General features: G+C 34.2%; 1 protein-coding gene across 2 annotated transcripts in view; it reads left to right on the top strand.

The window, feature by feature from the left end:
• Positions 1–1,778: 1,778 nt before the first annotated feature.
• The window catches only part of LOC116168089, a 73,931-nt gene continuing 57,018 nt past the window's right edge, over positions 1,779–18,691 (top strand). For both annotated transcript variants that reach the window (XM_031483755.1, XM_031483754.1), the window contains exon 1: positions 1,779–2,013. The gene's annotated coding sequence lies outside the window, so the exon portion shown is untranslated. The remainder of the gene's footprint in view (positions 2,014–18,691) is intronic.

Raw genomic sequence — 18,691 nt, 5'->3', positions numbered from 1 at the left:
CCTTTTTTTTTTTCAACGTTCAGCTGCAACTTGCCAACATAAATTTTTGCAACAGTCAGCTATTTTTATAGCTGCATCCCTTAATTTTTTTAGTGGCTTTTCTAGACATAAGTCGTAGTTAGATCTCGCCTGCTTAGATATAAGAATAATTCCAATTTTTTTTCAGCTGCGCATTGTTTCATCGTAAAACTCTTTTGATTCCACCTTCAGCTACTTTAGCTGCCTTCCTAATTTTTTTCGTTCGGGGAACAGCTGCCATCGCCTTTTTTTTTTCAACGTCCAGCTGCAACTTGCCAACATAAATTTTTGCAACAGTCAGCTATTTTTATAGCTGCATCCCTTAATTTTTTTAGTGGCTTTTCTAGACATAAGTCGTAGTTAGATCTCGCCTGCTTAGATATAAGAATAATTCCAATTTTTTTTCAGCTGCGCATTGTTTCATCGTAAAACTCTTTTGTTTCCACCTTCAGCTACTTTAGCTGCCTTCCTAATTTTTTTCGTTCGGGGAACAGCTGCCATCGCCTTTTTTTTTTCAACGTCCAGCTGCAACTTGCCAACATAAATTTTTGCAACAGTCAGCTATTTTTATAGCTGCATCCCTTAATTTTTTTAGTGGCTTTTCTAGACATAAGTCGTAGTTAGATCTCGCCTGCTTAGATATAAGAATAATTCCAATTTTTTTTCAGCTGCGCATTGTTTCATCGTAAAACTCTTTTGTTTCCACCTTCAGCTACTTTAGCTGCCATCCTAATTTTTTTCGTTCGGGGAACAGCTGCCATCGCCTTTTTTTTTCAACGTTCAGCTGCAACTTGCCAACATAAATTTTTGCAACAGTCAGCTATTTTTATAGCTGCATCCCTTAATTTTTTTAGTGGCTTTTCTAGACATAAGTCGTAGTTAGATCTCGCTTGTTTGATTTCAACTTGCTTGCTTGATATCAATGAAGGTGGATTTTGAAAGGTGTTATCCGAGAGTTAATTTATACTGCATAATTCGAGAGGCTGAGGGTGGCTGTGAGGGGAGGTAAAGGAGGCAACTTAGGATAGCACCTTCATGCAATCCACCGTACTTAAGACATAAGTCGTAGTTAGATTTCGCCTGCTTAGATATAAGAATAATTTGAATTTTTTTAGTTGCGCATTTTTTCATTGTAACTCTTTTATTTCCACCTTCAGCTATTTCAGCTGCAACTTGCCATCCTATTTTTTGTTGGGAAGACAGCTGCCATCTTTCTGTTAGCCCTGCGAAATAGGATGTGTTTTAGCAAGACGGTTAGAAAACTTTTAGTTGCCCTCTTCATTCAATGCCCTCTTTTTAAAATCGTTGGTCAACGGATGTCCTGTTTGTTAGCGCCCAGGAGTTTCTGATGGAGTTAGGTTATATCAGGCCCTTGTTACGACCAAGGAGGATATGAAACAATCTTATATATATATAAGCATTGACTTATACCCTATTAGTCAATGATATAAGACATCCTCTTGTGTCCTTTGTTATTTTTATAATTTACTTATTGTATGTTATTGTAATGAATTAATATTTCTACTCTGTACCATTGCATCGCTGTCTGTTTCATACAAAAAGACTGACTCGGTCGTATAAAGCTAGCAAAGTCGCTTATTTTCTAGAATCATAAAAAGTAGAGAATAGGTTTTTCAATTAAATTACCGGTATCAAAGTTACCGTCAATCGTCTGACGTGACTAACGTAAGATGTCGCCCATGACTTCCTTGGTAAATATAGCGCTGCCGCTACAAATACGTAAACGAAAAAAACAGCAACAGTTTACAACATTCAGAGTTAGTGAAAGCATGTAGGTACCGATTGACGATTGTTAGCAACTTTTCGCGTTGACCTTTTGTAAAAACAACATGTGTCCAGTACTTAACAAGGGGACATAATCGCGGTGTATAAGCGAAGGTGCTACAATTTCGTGTCGAGGAGTTTCTATAATTAAATTTGTGGATGGAGTAAAAACTCCGAGCGAATTTAAAAGTTGTGTAACTTATTGTTTAAGTAAGTCCTTTCACTGTTACATTATTTGTGTGCATTTGATGACGATTGTGGTTTATTATTCATCTACATATTTTAAATTGTTATCAATAAACAAAGTTACGTAAAGTAAACATTTGCGTCTAGTATTTTACACGTGTTGTTTTAGTAACAACAGTTCAACACGTATTGTTCATTATTCACGGTGTAATTAAAGTAAAGTAAAGTAGTGTGAGATTTGAATTGATGTAAATATTTTATTTATTGTTTTGGTCTATTAAATTGTTTGCTCTAATTACTCTTTTACACGTTTCTGAAGAAGTTGAGTGATTAAACTACGGTGGGTATTTTGCATTTAATTGCTCAGTGCTCTCAAAACAATTTGAATTTGAAACTGTTCTTGCTACCTGTAACAATATACCTAACGAAGACGTAACCCAGAATTGCTTCCCTGTGCCTACAACCAACACCAACATGGTAATACCGTTAAGATGTTTTTGTAGTGAACTCGATTTGTATTGGTTAAGCAAACGCTTCGAAATTGCGCTGGCTGTTTGAAGCGGCCGAGTTTATTGTTTACTACGATTAGGAAGATAAACGGAATACTTCAATGGATTAACGATCTCAAGGTCGCAGTTTATTTTGGTTGTTTTTGTTTGATTAATTTAATTCTTATTAGGAGTTAGGTTGCAATTACATTAATCCTCCTCTATGGTACCTAACAAATTATGTATACTGAATATTCTTTGCAGGACTGCGTCCGTAATTTGATTTTTAGTTACATCTATGAATAGGAATTCATAATTAGCAACCACTGTAATGTGACTAGAAAAAAAATATCTATACCAATATGGAAACGCAAAATTATTTTTTGCCGCGACACTCAATTATTTAAAAAAAATAGATTCCTCAGATTTTCAAAAAACGCGACATCTGAAAGCAGGCAAGTTAAATTGTACTTAAAATGCCTGCGGCGATTCTGCTAAAGTAGCAACGAATAGCAAGGAATCTACCTGGTACTATTCTGCACATTGTTACCCCCCTCTTAATTTAATTAATGATTAGCTATTATTTACTGCTATTTACTCAAATCCTATCAAGTTCTTTTAGTATCTAGGTACTTCATTTCAGATGCCCGTGCATTGGATGTGTAATAGTGACAACTCGGTTTCCTTTTTTAACCAGTATCACTGATTCGTAGTATATAATGAATGCCAGTATCGAGACCGGTATTTAAAAGTGCACATATAGCAATACAGGTTTCAAATGGTCTCTTATGACTTAGACGATAGATCTCGCGATAGTTAACGAGCTTAGAATGGTTTTATTCGCAAGTTTTGAATGTACATGGGCCGATGGGTTTCTCAGCATTCATAAAAGTTAAATATATCTAACTCAGATTTTTTCATCCGTAGAGGTGCTGTAAGCAGCCCAGTTAATGAACAATGTTCCACCAATGTGTTGTCCACTCCCTAAAAAATGTACAATTTTTTAAACCTCGTTGTCATCTCTTTAAAAATATTGTTAATTCTCATTCAATCACACCCTTTGATGGTGTATGGCAACGTGCTAATAAGTTTAAGTGGATCATAAAAAATAAATATTATTTGGTTGAAGGTTTGTAGATTTTCTTTGAGAAACTTGATTTGGCATGTATGTTTCGACCTCATCCTTTTACTGGCTTGTCTTGTGTTGATCTGTTTTCCCACCAAGTTTTTTGTTTTTCTTAGAAAGTTTTTCTAAAGTTTAAAAGAGCACTGAATTCAATCTCGAATTCGGTGATTATATTCAGAAAATAAACTTAACAAAATCCCAAAGTTTATCTCGTCAATTTAAATTGTTGTACTTGTTTTCTAATTTTTGCAACAGTTCAGTTACTGACATTCACAATTTAAAGAAATTATCTCGGAAGTTACATTCGTATCAATCGTTGAAGAGGAAATTAACTACTGATAATGCTTGGTTAATTGACGAATGAAGGTAAATAAATAGTCCCTTGACCCAATTTTCGTTATCTTCGTTCCAAGTACAGTCTGTAGCTTAACTACGATTTAAATCGATATATAAAAATTAAAACTGGAAACTAAAAATTGTAACCCGCGCTGCAAGAAAGAGGGAAGCGGAAATGAAATCCAATCCAAACGCATTTGAGAATCCACCAATCCTCGCACAAATCATAATTGCCCACGACGAAATACCATACAATTTATATAAATACAGTGGCCCTCCACCAAAAATCAGTGATGCTCAACCAAAATATAAATATATGTATCTACTTGCAAAGATAAAACTGTTGCGAGTGCTAAATTTACCAGTCCGGTCAAGACGTCAATTGTTCAAAAATAAGTTAACAAAAAATTTTATTTCCATGTTACTTAAGGCAACAAAACGGCAAGCTCTGTATTACTAATTTTTTCAACATGAGCCGATATCATTTCGTTTATTTTTAATATTTTTTAATTGTCCCGTCATTAAACATTGACTTAAAAATGTATTGAAAATTTTTGCAAATGTTGCTAATTTTGTCACACTAATTATCTTGTAGCCTGGTCATTAGGTATAGAAAAATTTAGTAAGGAAAACTGGTATTGGTGCATCTTCTTTCAAATGTTAACTACACCTTTTCAATAAACAGGTTTACACTTGGGTATGCATAATTATTAGTCCTTGGTCGTTATATACTTGGATCCATTGTATTTAATAATAAAATGTAATATGGAAAACTAGAAAGGTTGATGAAGGAATGTTGCATTGTTGGTGGTCTAAAGATTTGCAATGAAAAAAATTTGGACCACCGTTTTTGGCATTTAACCAAATGTTGCCATTTTTAAAAATGCAACTCTCTGTATATCTTAACGTCATTTTTTAAACATTCTTTTTCGTGATTACATTGATGCATGACAAACTATATTTGTTTAAATTTTAGCCATGGATTCAAGGAGATTTTGTTTTGTTCATTGTATCCATAATAACTAAGGCGGCCGATAACAAAACAAAAGCTTTTTCGGTTAAAAAAAATACGCTTTATCTGCACAAGCACAATTTATACTTGTTTAATTTCGTCCTCTAGTGTGGCATATTTTTGAATGCTATTTTTTTAAATTAAAATTCAGTGTTTTAATTTAAAAAAAACCGAGGTTAGGTCCGATATCTTTTTAACTGACTCCGTATACTTATATGTTACGAAAATATCAGATTATTCAACAATCATTATAAGGAACTTTTGTAATAAACATTTTTCTGTATCTCTTTTAACTAATCAAGTATTGGGTCATTTTGAAATTGGCAATTTATTAATTTTCCCCTTTATCGAATATTATCAAATTTTGATAACTTTTTTGATTACACTACTTCTACTAGGGCGAATTTTCCTTTAAGGAATATTCATTCTCGTATACTCAACGTATGTACCCAGTGCGCGTAATTTGTTTCTACGAGTTCTTGCAACCGCAATAAACGAATTTTTCGTTCCAAATTGTCTTTTGATTTGAAATCCATATTGATCCAAACCTTTTATACCACAGTATAACTTTCTTGATTTAAGATAAAGTAAGCCAGTCCAGTATAATGGCGCTAATTTTGTAATTTCAGTGCAAGTTTACATTTCCAGCGGGTTTTTCGAGCATTAATAATATATTAACAACGTTCGCGTGAGAAATCAAAGTCGTTATCCGACGCATTTTTTTGTAACCCCAGAGCGAATCAATTATAATTCGATATTCTTCATGGTTTCTTTACAATTTCTAACCGGATGAACGATAAAATCTTCAACTACTGTAGAAATTAAAATTTAACCGAGCAATTAATTCGACATTCACATAAAATGAAAGCAGTTCCGGATTGGTTTATTATTGTTATCAATTGGAACCTATTTGTTTTTTTTGCGCTCGCCTGGATACGTCTATTATTTAACAATTAGAAAATCTTAATGTGAACCACTCGCGATGCGAGGTATCTTCCTGTTTCCGGCTTTTTTTAAGGGAAAAGTGGACCAATTCTTCGGCGAACAATCGAATTCGCAACAGTAAGGCTCGCGCAATTTCCACGCCTCTTCAGGAATTGTGAACATCGAAATTGGTACGGTGTGACAACTGAAAGAATGATATTTAGATTGATGTTGGCATGTTTACAGTTACGGCGAGAACAATGCAAATGTGAGAGAAATTCCCATATTTAGAGCACGAAATAATACGGATTGAATTAATTGGCACAACTGTAGTCGCGATCTTCTAATCTCCAAGTCTTTACGAGTGATTCGCCTATTCACAACAAAATTCGACCAAAATACGAGGTCTACCAAACACTTCGAATACATCATTTATTTATATCACCGAGCGCTAGCCTCAATTTACCTCTCGCTAAGTGAACAATTGAAAATCCTTTCACCCTTAAAACTTCAATACGACCCTAATTACCAATTTATATTGTGGTTGGCCATGTATCGATCTAGTACAGTCTCGTATACAAAACGGCCAGAAATTTTATTCTACAAAATATATTTTATGAAGTTTCATTTTCCATTTGTGTTTTTGTAAAAATCGATTTTTACGCACCGATTTCGTTCGAAAAATGTGAACTCTTAAGAGGTGAATTTTACACAGTTTCGAGGGCCACGTGCATTTTGATGAAGATGTGTTATTATCTCGGTTATTATAGTCATAATTCCACAAAGTGAATTTTATGCATTTTTAATGACCACGGGCATTTGGACCAAGGGGAGTAAAAACGATTTTTCTCAAATTTAATTAGGGTTTTTGCTTTGCTTTAATAATGCCGAGTTTGCCTTCCATTCGCACGGCACTACCCGAGAGTGACGCCTGAAGGAGTTGATTTTACTTTCGTGCAAAAAACATATAAGTTCGCCGGTTCGCGTAGGATTTCCTCCTAAAAAATTTGCTGACTTCCAAAAAAAGTTCACCCCCGAGGCAGTTGTAACCAGAACAGAAAGTAGAAATGTAAACTTGTTGGTGACATTTGGGTTTTAAAATGTTTGTTTAAATCCTCCTTACTACCCAATTTTGTGGTTAAAAATTAACAACTGTAAACGTATCTATACAGTGTGTCCATTTTAAAAATGTTCTGCGATGGGAAAATTTTGACAACGATAATGATATTAAGACGGGCTCAAAACCGGTTCGAAACCATCTAAAAAATGTGTATGTGGAAATGGAGCAATACACATGTGATTCATGTGAAGCCCTTCAAATTAAATGAATTGCAAAACGGTAGGTGGACTCGAAATCCGGGCTAATTTAGGGAAATTCAAAACCAAAAATTACGAGGCATTTTCTCAAGCTATTTGAACGGCAATAAGACGATCGTTAAAATAATCGCGATACCGCTTTCACCGTCGCAATTTAAGCACATAATCGACTACCATAATACCAAAAATGTCACGAGCCTATTCCGTTTAATTGACTTCCTACAGTATTCCGGTATTTACTTTATTAATTAACTGTCACACCAAACAATTTATGGGCAATTAGTATCCAGATTACGAAATCCCATTACAAAAAACAATTTCGTTACGTAGGTAATGAATATCTATTGTTTTCACTAAACCAATAAATGCTCTCATCCTTACTAAGGCCGAGTAAGTTATGGGATATTGGCGGATTGAAATTGCCGAGAATAGATCGGTTTTAATTCGAACTGTGGATTGAATGAGTAATTCTTGCGGGACTTTCCATGTTCTCGTCCGATCTCGTTCCTCAATTTGTTAATGGAGTGAAATATTGAACACCCTGTACAAATGCGTAAATAGTACAGATGTCGGTAGTAGTATATTGAAATTTAACGGCACACTTTTTGAGAATCTCACTTGGAGAACAATGGACAATTAAAAGTTTATTGTTCTTATTTTGCATTGTAGTACTGTGCGTGAAGCACGTTGTACAACTTAAGGCAATAAAATCATGACATATTTAGATTTTGAATTTCCTTTGTGCGACACGATGGAAAAAAATATTAAATCGTCGTATAATATTTGGTTTAGTTTCCGATGGATATTAATTGCTGGCGGTTTCGCCTGTGGCCACCATTCATTTTGTTTTTCAACATTTAGAATTTCAATAGTAGGATTTAAATTGTAACTGAGTACATACGAACATTTCCAATGCGACGTCATCCCCGGTATGCATATAACCAAAGTGGATCCCCCTACAAAAATTAGCAACGGACAATGATATGAAAAAATAACATGGCCACAGGCGTTTTTTTTGCCTGTTGTATTAGATTAAATTCCAATGAAATCGATGAATCAATAAATAACATCCATTTTTTCATAATGATGTAATTTTTATAAGGAAACGTTTTTTTTTAACACAGAAAACATTAAAAATGTTTTAAGATATTTTTGTTTCAAAAAATTTTGCAAATTTACCTAGCAAATATATGCAAAAAATGTTTAATAAATTTGGGAAATTGTGGGTGTTTACCGGAATGCTTAAAAAAATTGAGGAAATGTGTCAGACATTTTTCAGTAATGGAAATCAGTAGGAATGAGATTTTTGACACGCTTCAAAATTTTTAAAGCATAGGCATTTTGGAAATGTGTAAAACATTTGCAAATGTCAGGAATGTATCAATAATTTTGTAATAAATGATTCGGGTGTAAAAAAAATTGAAAATGTTTAAGAACCTCCGAAATTGCTATTTTTTTATTTCTGGAAATATTTGTGTGGGAAATGTAAGATATGTTTCAAAAATAGAAAAAGTGCAAGAAAATTTGAAAATGTTGTTTTAGAAACTTGTAAAAATGTGTCAAAATGACACTTTGGAATGTTTCGTAAAATTAAGAAATACTCCATCTAAGTGATGAAGGAAATGTTTCAAAAATGTGTAGACTTTTAAATAGGATATCCGAAACTGTGTTCCAATCGTCCGTATCCGCGTTACTTTTGACGTATCTTTTGTTGCATACCAGGGGGGTCTGCTTTGGTTATATGCATACCGGCGATGGCATCACGCTACTAACTGAATGGACCTAAGATAAATTATGTTACATTATATAATAAGTTATGAAAAACAGTTTTGTGTAGCGATGTACCCACAAACTTTGGTTTTCCTTTCAATACCACATACAAAAAGCATTTTCATAGTGTCTGCCATTCCAATACTAGCATGTTGCCTCGTCTGCTGCTGATAAATGTTTCATTTGTAGATCGAATTCTATTAATTATAATTTATTGGTACAAGTATGCAACTGACTGCAACAACATAATTGTACTACAATTTGCACGTTCGAAGTATCACTTATAATTTATTACACCCTATTAAGCAATTGAAAATGCTTGAATATCGATTTTCAATTTGTGTATCGGCACGAAAAATGTAATATAGATAAAATACCCAAAACGGGATTTAGCTTTGTAAGATGATTTAGTGTACGACTTAGCTTTTTGCAACGTGTGTAAAATGGATGAAAGCGCGAACAAAATACAATTTTATGATAAGCTCAGATTCTAATATCTACGAATCATTGGAAACTTATCCGTCCGAAAAATTAAAATTTCGGGGATGGAATTTAAGATATTAATAAATTGAATCTGTCGGTTACCCTTATCAGTAGATATGTAAAAGGGCCTTCAGTTTCAAATATGAACTTTATTTAGGAAAATAAACTATTTCAGTAACACACACAAATGTATGGAGTTGTAATATGAATTAGATAATATATATAATACAAATTGCAGGAAAAAAAAACGTTTCCTTATATGAAAATGTGCGCCTTATAAGGTAATATAACCAAACCAAAGGTCGAATAAACAGTATCAAAACTCCAAAAGCATAATTTATTTGCAGAATTAAAGTTTGCTTAACTCTTGAAATATGTATACAGGGTGTACTATGTAATCGAGTATGTAATTATGTATACGAGAGACAGAACATTTTTTTTGTAACGGTGGTACGTCCCCAAAAGTCAAAATTCTCGATTTTTTCATTTTTTTTATCAGGAACGGCGTTACAGGGTCCTTAGCTTTGTTTGAAAAAAAATGTTTGTTTTGGTCCTTTCGAGCTTTTTGAATATAACTCGAGGTATAACTTTTGATGTAGCGGTCCAATGTTACAAGATTCTACAAGCCATGTTCAATAAGAAAAAGTTTGTTTACGGCAAATCTAAAATTTGTCAACTTTTGGTAAAATAGCATAACTTGGCAATAAATTCTGTCGAAAAAAATAACGTTTCCGAAATAACACGGAAAATTTTTTCTTGTAGATTTTGCCCTATAGACTCCAGAACGTCTACAATTTTCAAAAATGAGAATTTTTGATGTGGTCCAACCTAAAAATGGATTCTACGGGCCCAATCTAAGATTTAATAAATAGGTGTCAGACTTTTTTTGCAAGGCTCATAAGAACTCGTAAATTTGGACTATGACAAAGTAACCCATTCATTTTGAAAACGACTGAAGCATATCTACTGCATTTAACAAAGAAATTGGGCAAAATTTCACTTCCGTATTTCTACAACTTCCCGATTGCAATCAATTTGCATAAGTTAATAGTAACGATGGCGTGAAATGTAAATCTATAATTTTAATTACAAATAATGTCAGACATATGGCAGCCTGTGGACATTTTACCTGTTCCAGACAACATTTAAAAATAGCGACTTTTAATAGGCAGTTATTTCTCCAAATAGCATTTCCTGATTTCATTCTCTAAAAATATCTGGCATATGAACCGATTTTCGTCTGAATGTTTAGGATTTCACAAGAAAATTGCACCACGTTTGCGTATTATTCTTGGATTTAAACGGACGGCGTTGGAAATTAGATCACTCTTGTATGGTGCGCAATAAAAAATAGTGCAAAGATTTAATGTTTCCGCGTGAATTTCCCAGGGGCCAATTAGTAAGGTATGGTTAATTAGAAATTTTATAGTAGCGGTGTAACCATTTTCCATTACGTTTGCGTTTTACGTGCAGGTTGAGTAAATTTCCTTTGAATTAGGTATTACCTTCACTTTGTTCTGCTTAAACTCTTAAAATTGATGGAAATAAATGTACCTATCTAATTACTCAATTACGATCTAGAATTTCGCGATGCTTCCTCATTTCCACCCGACAACGCCGCAATCGCAACAGTCATTCTAGAAATTATAATCAGCACGCACGCAGTCTCTCCATCAGCCGCAAAAATACCACTTTAATGCCTTGGGATACGACTTCAAGCTCTAATAATTTGAAGAACTGAAACTTTGACGCTTTGATTATCTATTTGAAATGTTGACGCCTGAATCTTTGGTCGTCAGATAGGTACGATTCAATCTTTCGGTTTCTATCTGTGACATCAATTTTGTAAAATCTTGGGTGTAAATTCGGATTCTTTAACTCTTTCAGCCTTTGAGTCTCTAAAAGATGTTGAATCGTCAAGTGATTATATGATCCCGCGGACATTTTTCAACCTTTCATTAACTTAGACATTGAGTTTCAAAAATTTTCTGTCTTTGAGTTTTGATGCGGACGAGGATGCGGATGTTAAGAGGCATTGGAAGTAATATTCGCTTCTGAATCCTTTAAATTCTGTACATCCTGTGGATCAATATTTCAAAACACTTGACTTTGGTTTACATTTTTGTCATTCTTGTGTAATTTGATGTGCGAGTAGGTGTTCCAGCTTCTAATACACGGAGTATAAGATGGCAGACTCTTGTAAAATTTCTTTGGCTAGCAGGAGAACATGCTGGGGTGAGAAAATCTTTTGCAATCATCAAGAAAATGATTTTAACACTATCTCTGGCAGGTGAACATGTTGGACGTCTTTTTTCATCACCAAAAAAAATAGTTCAAAGATTTACTTAGGCTTAAATTATTGCCACTCTTGTATTAGTAGAATATATGGGAGGAGGTGTTCCTTGTCCTAATACACGAAATATTAAAAAAAAATCTGACTACCACGAGAACACGATAGATAGATAGTCTTTTATATAACCAAGAAAAACACTTCTTTGGTTTAGATTTTGACCAACCTTGTATCGGGAGAATATGATGTGCGAGGAGGTCTTTCTGCTGCTAATACACACCAAGAAAAGTATCTCAAAGCTTTACTTTGATCTAAATTTTTGTATATCTTGTATCAGGAGCATATAGTGTGCGAATAGGTGTTCCTGCTCCTAATACAAGTATCAGTTGGCGGCAAACATTGCAAAATGTCTTCGGCTACCGGGTGGGCATGATGGATGACCAACAAAAATATTTCTTTTGCCAATCTTGTTTCAGAAGAATATGGGTGAGGCAGCTGAAACTCTATCATTAGGAATATATGCTCGGCAAATTAAAAAAAAAAACGATTATAATAATTTTTTTAACTCGAGTGAAGTTAGCAATAAAATGTTCTAGCAATTGATTTGCATATTTAATGTTGTTAGCAAAAACTATTCGGCCATAAATATGTAAAAATATGCAAATTATGCAGTAAAAAAATATTGAGAGGCACAGTTTAGATAAAAGTGTTAATTTAACTTACGTTTACCCCAAAAAACGATTAATCCGCCCACTTCTAATGGTACAACTTTGACATTAATCAAATTTGGGGTTGCTTTTCATTGTTTGTCAATTGTGACTATTTTCGTTTATTGAATTTGTAGAAATAAAACAATTCATTTTACAATGGTAACTCCCGTTAGAAAATGCTAAACAGCTTTAAAACAGAGAATTATAGACTCAATTTGAAACTGAAATCCTATGCCAATAAACTATTATGATAATTACCGTTTATGAATTTCAAATCAAACGTTAGATAATGGCACTTCCTTTCAGGATTCCACGCATTTGTAAAGTTCGAATTCGCAGTACCACTTTGTCGATTATTTATATGCAAATACAATCTCCTCCGACGTCTATTTCCCGTTTGGTCAGGTTTGAGATACAATTTTCATTTTGCAGTTGTTCTACCCGCACCTCTTAACGAAACGCGACATTGTGTCACATTTAATTGCGTACAAGCGTTTTCGATGTCAAACGTGTACGAAAAGTGAAATTTAACGTGCAATTAGAAAGTGCATAAACGTAATTTGATCTTCCACAATTGAACAAATTAATGCTCTAATCGAGTTCTTTTTCGAGACTTAATTATATCATTTTCGTTTGTTCAATTCAATTGTAAGGGAAAGTTTATTAATCTTCCTCCTTCTACCATTTGTAATGTGATTGTTTTCGGGCACATATACGAAAAGGTCAGGAGCCAGTCTGTTTTCATCTATGTTTCATGGGCTACGTCTATTTTTATTTTATATGAATTAGGGCGATTTTGTGAAAACACCCTCTGAATGTATATTTGAAAAGAATGTGGTGCTTTTGGTATACATGACACAAGCTTCGTGACTGTATAGGTCGTTTATCTAATATAAAATTTATGTAACTGCTGCAATTTACTTCAAAAGGACCTCCACTAAATCAGATACAATTATTATACTTCTTATTTTTCTTTGCGGTTCCCTTTCAGGGTAGGCAATACATTTATAATTCATGCTGGTGTAAACAATGGATGTTGTTTTTGGTGTATTTTTCATGAAGAGTGCATGTAGTCTATATCTGCGTGAATTTCGTCCGTTTGTCTGAAGGTTTGAGATCGCAGCACGCCTATGAGGGGTTGGCCAGGCTGAGTTCAGACCCACCTAGAACGTGGTCGTGCCCTCTCTGGAAACTTTGGTTAATTTATTGGTATAATGGTTCCTGTACAAAATACGAAACATAAATCTACCCGATTCGATTTACTACAATACCAATTATAATCAAATCAGATTATGTAGGCGCCGAGTACGGAAATTCCGACGTGTCAGCGGATCTCACTCGTCCGTGGTAAACACTACATTTTTTTAAAATTAGTATGCTAGAATTTCTCGTATACAAACGGCTAGTCAACACAGGTATAGAAATCAAAAGAGGCAGAGAAGTAACATTTCTCTGCCTCTTTTCCGCTTCTCTGCCCCTAGCAACGAAACGATACTTCGCTGTTTGAATATGATCAGCGAACTGTCACTTTTGACGTAGGTATAAAAAAAACCAAATATTTAATATACTATAAAGATTTACTACCCTCACTATATAGGGTATTCCTAAATATGATGTGCAGTGTGTCCTATTTGGCTTGAGACTGCAGTGTATCTCAGCTGTTTTTAAACATAGAAACTTGTGGTCTTCTTAAAGATCCATACCAGAATTTCTAAAAAAGGGGCCTCTGGGAATACTGAAAGTTATTTCTGAAGAAGATTTATATATTTTACGAATCTACAAAGAATATTTCAAGAATCTCTCTGGAAACTCTAAAATATTGTTGAATAGTCTCCGAAGAAAACTTGAGTGACATCTGAAGAATCTCTGATGGACCTCTCGGGAATCTTTAGTGAGTGAGATTCTTTAAAAATTCTATTGATGAATGCCAACTAATTCTAATAGATTAATTTTAATCTTAATTCACATTTTATGGCATTTTGTAATAAAAAAAAATAGTTCTCTCAAAACAAAGGACGAATGCCATATGTTTGTTTGTAGAAGATCTCTTATCTAACACGCAGATGTTCCTTCGTTGTCTTACAATAGTGTATTTAACACGTTTTAAATAACAAAAACAATCTTTGTTAAACAACTTTTTACACGATCACTAATAATTGCAATCCGTCGAGATAAATTTTCTAGAAAGCATAAATGATCTTGGGAAAAACAGAAATTTTGAAATAATAACATGCATGAAATTGTCCAGAGCATATCACTGAATGTATTTTGAAATATGATGGAAGTTTAGTTTTCGCGTAATTAATTTCGCCAAGTCATTCCGAGAAAATTCCCAGTAATTGCTACTTAAGATGTATCACTGGCTTAAAATAAGTCAAGGTGAGTTGACCTTTTAAATTACAGCTAAAATTAAAGATCAAACGACGGTTTTGTGTGTGGGTCTCGTTTTCTGTCGAATCTATTGCAAAAAATTCCGCATCCCAATTACGTTTAAAGAGACGTTATTAATTTTGAATGGCCAATTTAAACAATTCATTATTTCTCTTGTAATTTAAAATATGATAAAAGTGAAATTAAGTTTCCTTTACATAATAGAAGAATAAGAAATTATTCAGAACACTGACTGGAATAAATTGGCCGAGGTTTAGAGGTGAAGTTGCAAGTTTACGCATAATAAATATTTATGTAAATTTCATTTCGGTAGAAAGTTAGTAAAATGCGTGTGACATCATCGTCGGCGTAGAAGTTAATCATTGTTCTTGATTTTATCAAGGTTTAAGGTGAAGACCTATTAGGGGAACAATGGGAGAGGAGAGATTATTTTCGAATCGTTTGATGAGTTTCGTCTCAATTCTCCTATTACTTTAATTTACTAAAGCTTCGTTTCACAAAGGCTAATTAAAATCGCTGCAAAGATTAATCCCTTGAAGTGAACTGCTTTTTAATGAATTTACCTACACAATAAAATAAAATTTCAGCGACGATCAACCAACTTATAGTAGATCTCAGAAAGGTGATTTTTGCTCCTGTTCGCTTTTTCATAGGTATGAGGTTGAAATTTTATACTCAATCAGCATTTCACCCCTCTTATTTCTGTTTGTCCTGTCCCATGCTACGTATGGTGCGCAACCCATGTTGATGTTCCTCCACTCTTACTTCTCCTGTGGGTATCCCCGGGAAGTAGGTCCACACCACTATGGCCCCTTTCCCACCCCCGAAGCTGCAACCACGTCCCTGGAAATAAATTCAGTTAATGGTATGAAACCTAGTAGGAGGACGCACCGTTCCTCCTTTCAGGTTACTGATGGTTTCAACGATTTCCTCCTGAAGTGCTTTAAGCTCTTCTGTGGCGAGGTTCACCTCCGGGTACTTGATACTGATAATAGATAATATGTAGATAATAGAAAAGTGACTGTATTGAAATGTCAAACACAATTTAATGATTTTGAATTTGAAACGTAATGCTCGCTTCATCACTGCTTCTACGACATTTTGAATTCTAATTTCTGCACGGTTGTTTTGTACAAGAATCTTTAAGTTAAATTGACATTAATTTTATACCATAACAATAGCAACATTAAAGGTATCTTGAGTCAATAAAATAACATCTTTCAAATGAAGACTTTGTCATTGAAATTGCTGTAACTGAATGCTGCACTGCACTATAAAAAATAGTGTAGGTATTATACTATTATACCTTCGTTCGGGTACTACCGAGGGGGTAACATCTTCCCGCAATACTGTCACAAATTGTTTGCAATCGCTTACAATCCCTCTGATTGCTGTGGAAATCTCCCTCACAGTCCCACAATCGCGTTTGCAATCTCACAATCGCCTAAAACAATCCCGCAATCGTTGTGACAATCTGACAATCACATTGGCAATCGTGCACGCCCTCGCCTGTTTTTAGGTACAATCACACGTCACGCGGGGTTAGGCAAAAAAGTTATTGCACCTAACTTTATTTTTTTAAATGGAAGGCCCTGTATACTACTTAATAAACCCCTAAAGCGGATTTAAAAAAGCGGCAGAGCACCTCGGAGTAACCCTACGCATCATTGGATTTGACTCATTTTCAATTGCCTTGTTACATGTGGTATATATGTTAACTGTGCAAAGTTTGGCGTTTGGCAGTTATGGAGTTCACGGACGGACAGACGGGCACCATCAACTTCCCTATAAAGCTTACATCGCTTTCCTCTGCCGCTTAATAATCTACAAATATAGCAGATTAACTTTTAAAAAATATAATACACTAAGGATGATTCAAAAAGGGCTCAAAAAAGGTTTAAAAAAGGGTCAAACGATTTGATAAATACATTTCAAAAAAAATTTGAATCTTTCGGTTTTTTATATCTTATGAATCTATTGAAATCAATATGGAATTTTTGTAGTGTTATATTTTGGAAAAGAGATTCGTAATATGTTAGTTTTTGATTAAAATATTTCAATTTAAAAATGCACGTAGGAAATTCAAAAAATTGTAAATCTCAGAATGAACCTATATTTATTAAAGGAGACATAGCAAGATTTTTCTTAAAAGTTTCTTTATAAGACTGTTGAATAATGTGCCGGTTTAAAATAGGTGTACGGGATCAGGTAAAAAAGTTATAGAACCTAACCCCCGAGCTAACCCCTGACCTAACCCGAGACCTAACGTCATTTTTTTTAATGGAATGCTCGAAAAAGAGCATATTAAATTCACTTTCTAGAAATATAACACTAACGAAATTTAAAAAAGTGCATTAGATTTTTCAAAAAATTTCAAAATGTTTAATTTTTGTTGTTTTTTAATATTTGAACCTTTCTTAAATGTTTTAATTCTTTTTTAATAATTTTGAATCTTTTGTTTTCCAGTCCAGTAACTTTTTTGCGGACATCGTATATGTAACCTATTTTGAAAACGGCAGATTACCCAGCAAGTAGTTTTGTAATAAACATTTTTTCGTGTCTTTTCATTCTGATATTGACAATTTTTGATTTTCCCTTGCATCTCTGTAAGCGAGCGAATGTTTTCAAATTTTGATTGTGCCATTTTTTAACATTGGCCCAAAAAGAGCACATGCCACTTAGTTTGTCTTTCGGTATGTGTGATTTGAGTGGGCCACACCCCTATTAGATTTATCGGATTGTATAGAACTTGTTCCATTGAAATGCTCTTCTTTTTAGCACATTTCCACAAAAATAAAAAAAATTTACTATTGTGGCCACTTTGCCCGTCCGTCCCTAGTTTTTCTACTCTTTTCGCTATTGGTTCGTTATGCTGTCAAGGTTTGCACCAAGGAAGGAATTTTGTCTGTGCCGCTTACGAAAAAAGTTATGGTAAAAAAACCATTTTTTTGAGATTGTATTGTATTGCTGTCTGTCTGTATGCCCGTCTGTCAGTGTATCTGTCTGTGTGTTTGTCCGTCCGTGTGCACGATAGCTTTTGTATTTGCGCAATCCATTTTTTTTAATTGTTAAATACTTAAATGAAACTTTTTATGTAGGCTGTAGGACCTCGACTAAAGTAAAACTAGTGCCGAGTCAAAAAATATGTTGGGCTCATGCGCAATCGGATTTTTTTATTTGTTAAGTTATTTAAATAAAATTTTGACGTAGGCATCTCGAATAAAGATGAAACTAATGCCAAATCAAATAATTTGTTTTGCGCATGCCCAGAAATACCCTGAAATTTTAGGGTAGGGTTCTTTTTATAAACTGAAATTGAAGCAGCAAGTCAAAAATGGATTGCACATGTGCAACGCTAACTTTCTTATTTGTAGCCGGATTTTTACGAAATTTAAAGTTTAAGTTTGCTTGCTTGCATCTTACAGTATGGGAAATGAATGCAATTGTAATGCCCCGAGTAATGCGCTTTTTATAAATCGTTTACGACGAGGTTTACGATTACCTTTTTAACTTCTTATTTGTGTGTTTAAAGGTACCTGTTACCAACTAAGAATTCCCTAATAGCCAACATAAATGAATATGTTTCTTGCTTACGTAATGCCCGTGTATAGCAACTTGAGCAGCTACCAGAAATCTTGGTCAGTCACTCTCAATCACCTGCAATCATTTACAATCGTCTGCAATCATTCATAATCACATGCAATCACAATGCAATCCTCTAAAATCCGACAATCGCATCGCAATCGCAGGATTGTGGTCGCAATCGCAGCAATCGTAGGGAAATCATGGGGATTGTCGCAATACTGTCACAAAATTTGAGAAGATGTTACCCCCTCGGGTAATACACTTTACCCT

The sequence above is a fragment of the Photinus pyralis genome, unplaced genomic scaffold (assembly GCF_008802855.1).
Source record: "Photinus pyralis isolate 1611_PpyrPB1 unplaced genomic scaffold, Ppyr1.3 Ppyr1.4_LG4, whole genome shotgun sequence".
NCBI lineage: Eukaryota > Metazoa > Arthropoda > Insecta > Coleoptera > Lampyridae > Photinus > Photinus pyralis.
This window is presented reverse-complemented; position numbering and strand designations above follow the sequence as displayed.